General features: G+C 42.3%; 1 non-coding gene across 1 annotated transcript; it reads right to left on the bottom strand.

The window, feature by feature from the left end:
• Positions 1 to 2,321: 2,321 nt before the first annotated feature.
• TRNAS-GCU lies at positions 2,322 to 2,403 on the bottom strand. Its single transcript has one exon. It is a non-coding gene; the product is annotated as a tRNA-Ser (tRNA).
• Between the last annotated feature and the right edge of the window lie 1,444 nt (positions 2,404 to 3,847).

Raw genomic sequence — 3,847 nt, 5'->3', positions numbered from 1 at the left:
TGTGAATGAAATCATATGGTATTTGTCTTTCTCTGACTAACATATTTCACTTAGCATAATACTCTGCAGCTCCATCCATGTCATCACAAAGGGCAAGATTTCATTATTTATATGGCTTAATAATATTTAAGTTTACACACACACAAATACATACACCACACACACAAATACATCCACACATACATACCACATCCTTATCCATTCATCTGTCGATGGATGGACACTTAAACTGCTTCCATAATCTGACTATTGTAGATAATGCTGCCATAAATACTGGGGTGCTGGTGACCCTTTGAATCTGTATTTGTGTATTCTACCTAGTAGTGCACTACCCAGTAGTGCAATTGCCGGATTGTAGGGTAGTTCAATTTTTAACTTTTTGAGGAAACTCCACACTGTTTTCCAGAGTGGCTGCACTAGTTTACATTCCCACCAGCAGTGCAAGAGGGTTCCCCTTTCTCCACCTCCTCACCAATACCTTTGTGGAAAGTCTTATTTTTATGTTTTTTTAAATTTCTGCAATATTTTACTTTTGTATACTAAAAATAATCCACATTTGTAATTGGAAAGGAGAAGAAATTTAATACTGAAAGACTAGATTCACAATTGAATATCAAATATGATAATAAATTTTGGATATTGGTTTATGTATTGATGTGAATATATTTCAAAAATCATAGCAATTATCAGAAGCAAAGCATGATAGGTGATAGGTAACTTTCTCCTTTTTATTAATTTTTATACTTTTCAAAATCTAACATGTATTATCTCATTGTTTAAATAAGAAAAAATGAACAATGAGCTAATGTAAACACAAATCTTAAAATTGTTCAGCTTTTTGGCTTCCTGAAAGCAGATTTTTGTGTATTACTTTATAGCATCTGTGGGCAAGACATTTAACGTATGTGTGTTTCTGGTTTAAATTATACAAAAGCCATCCCATTTTCCTTTGTAAGTGTGTCATTTAAATTTTCAGGTGTAGGTGGCTGTAGTGTGAGTGAGGATGAGAAAGCCCCTCCCCCCAGCATCATATTGTGCAGCAACGGCGGAAGGTTGGCAGTTTGGGAGGCAGGTGGCCAGAGCAGAGACCACCCTGGCTGCCAGAGACCTTCACAGTTCAGAAGGACATGAGTGGGAGAATGTGGGAGCTGGATACTGAGACTTTGGCCCCTTGGAGAATAAGGAGATTTTTCCCTGCTCCTGCACTAGGGGTAAGTCAGCACTGCTGGCTGCATCAGATCTACAGGGGAGACATACTTGATTCCAGTGAGATGGGAAGCCCCTTACTGCGTTGTTTCATATTAATGTTCATATTTGAAAAGATAATTTGCTACTGCTAACTGCTACAAGTTCTCTTCAGCTGAAGCCTGCCAGAGTGAAATGAAAGAGGCCATGAAACTCTGTGAATGCAAAGCTCAATGAAAATAGGAGTCACTGTTCAGAAAAAGACGGATGGGCATGTCAATTAGCCCAGCACTTGTCTCTCAGTGTATCAGCATCCATTTCCCTGTAGAACATACTTTCCTACTTCCTCACACCCTGGACTCTTTTTTAACTGATTTTTTTTTTCATACCATGCTAATTCATGCTTTGCGTGCCTTTTTTCATCCAGCTGTGTGGCTGACAAACCTCAAAGTCAGTAGGTGGTCATGGAATTGAGTCTCAAATCCTGTAAGGGAAGTAGGTGCAAAGTTGACATGACTCAGGACAGGATCTTTCAGCACTAGTTCTGGGAGCTTCCAGATTGCAGAACGCACGTCCTAATCGGCTGCTGAACTCACAGGGGTGCCTCATTTGGGCCCCAGGCAGGCGCATAGGCCAGACAGCACCTGTGTTCCATGAGGTGGGCTTCCTCCCATACCCACGATGGATTGAGCCATGTCTGCAGGCTTAGCAGCCTAAACAGGGCAGGATGTTTCCAAACATAACCTTCCATTGAAGAAATCAGTTTTATTCTGTCTACACATTCTGTCACTGGTGGCCAGTCTCTCTGACGTCAGTTGATAAACCGCTATGGCAGGAAGCCAGGCCAGGCTTGGCCAGCTCAAAAGTCTGGCTGAGATGTCTGTGCCTCGTGAGGGCTACCAGGAAGGAGCTGTTCTGTGGGATTGCTCGTTTGTTGCCTGACAGAACAACATTTCGTTTTCTAGCATGGTTTGGGTACCAATTCCAAGGTACAGATTTATATTTTTAGATCCTCCCCTGCCACACTTGAATCCTCTTGTCATATGAGTTCATTTTCTTTTCTTCAAACCACTGGTGAAATATTTTGCTCACAAAGCACTAAAATCTGATGCAACTTGACCAGTAGACAAATTGAACGACGAGGATGGGATTCGAACCCACGCGTGCAGAGCACAATGGATTAGCAGTCCATCGCCTTAACCTCTCGGCCACCTCGTCCCAGGCATTTGCCTCTTCTTTAATATATGACTTAAAGAGTAGACAGAAGAGCTATTTATTACTCCAGTCCTGGGAGAATAGAAGTCAGCGGTCTATCAGGGAAGATAAAAGATCGAACAGCAAATTATTTAGACAGGATGTTCCTCTCAATACACAGAGTGTTTCAAGTGCTTTTATCCTTTTGCAAATCCATTCAGCATGCCTGTAAAAGTAATAGAAGGTATAAGCCTTTTTGCTTTCCATGGAAAATGCAGGACAAGTTAAAGAGAGAAAGGAATAAAGAATCACTGACTTTGGCACAGCTGAAAATAGTTGTCTTCTGGGGTGATTTTCCAAACTTCTCTGGGATTTGGGGGGCTTTTAAGTATCCCCAAGCCCAGGCCACATCCAAAACCACTGAAGTCACAACTTAGTAACTTGAACTTGCAGATAGCCACAAAGGGCAGCCAAGTCTGAGAAGTGTCATTCTGTTAACCTTTCAGGGCACTGATCTCGCTGTAAACTTGAGTGTTTGGAGGGGATAACACCTTAAGTGGGCATCTGATTTGGGGTTTGGAGGAAGAGTGGGAGCTGGTGGTAGAGAAGAGAAGTATTCCATTCCAGCCCATCAAGGCACAGCGGCATAAGCATGGGCACCCCTGTGATGCTTTATCACAGCCATCTTGTGCTCCAGCAACTCCAGAGTATTTACAGACCACTTCCTAGAGCCTTTCATGGCTCTGCTCACATCACCTCCTGTGGAAAGTCTCTAAGCTGTTCTCAGTGCCTGGGGACATGTGCCATATTTGATCACTTTTCTCTCATCCACCCACCCCTACCCACTAGAGAGTGCCATGGGGACAAGGACTTCATCTTTCTTGTGGATCCTAAAACATATATCTAATGTTTTATAAAGATATTTTTAAGGGAGTGAGTAGATGAATTAATCAATTGATATAAATATTCACTGGCTTTTTCTCAATTCATATCAATTCAAGATATATTTATTAAGTTCCTTCAGTGAACTTGGCCCCCTGGTGTAGACTTTGGGGCTATAATTCTTTTATATTTTTTTTAATTGAGCAGTCTCCACACTAATGCAGGGCTTGAACTCACAATCTTGAGATCAAGACGTGAGCTGAGATCAAGAGTCGGGCACTTAACCAACTGAGCCACATGGTGTCCTGATATTATTCTAAGCAAGAGAGAGCTCCTGCAAATCTTTGGGACCCACAGTTTTCCTCAAGGACCCATCCACAGCTGGACTCCTCTGTCCTGTAACATGCATGTTAATTTCCCACTTGTCTTTCAGTTTTTCTCACACTGCCCCCACCACCCCCACCCCCAGCCTCCCGCCTTGGAGGCTTTGGATAGATACAGAGAGGAAAAGTGTGTTTGGGATTGAATCAGCTCCTGCAAATGGGTGCTGAAAGCTGTGCTTATTTTAGCACATGTGTTTTACACC

The sequence above is a fragment of the Suricata suricatta genome, chromosome 12 (assembly GCF_006229205.1).
Source record: "Suricata suricatta isolate VVHF042 chromosome 12, meerkat_22Aug2017_6uvM2_HiC, whole genome shotgun sequence".
Lineage (NCBI taxonomy): Eukaryota > Metazoa > Chordata > Mammalia > Carnivora > Herpestidae > Suricata > Suricata suricatta.
The sequence above is the reverse complement of the archived record's forward strand: the minus strand, read 5'-3'. Positions and strand labels throughout refer to the sequence as shown.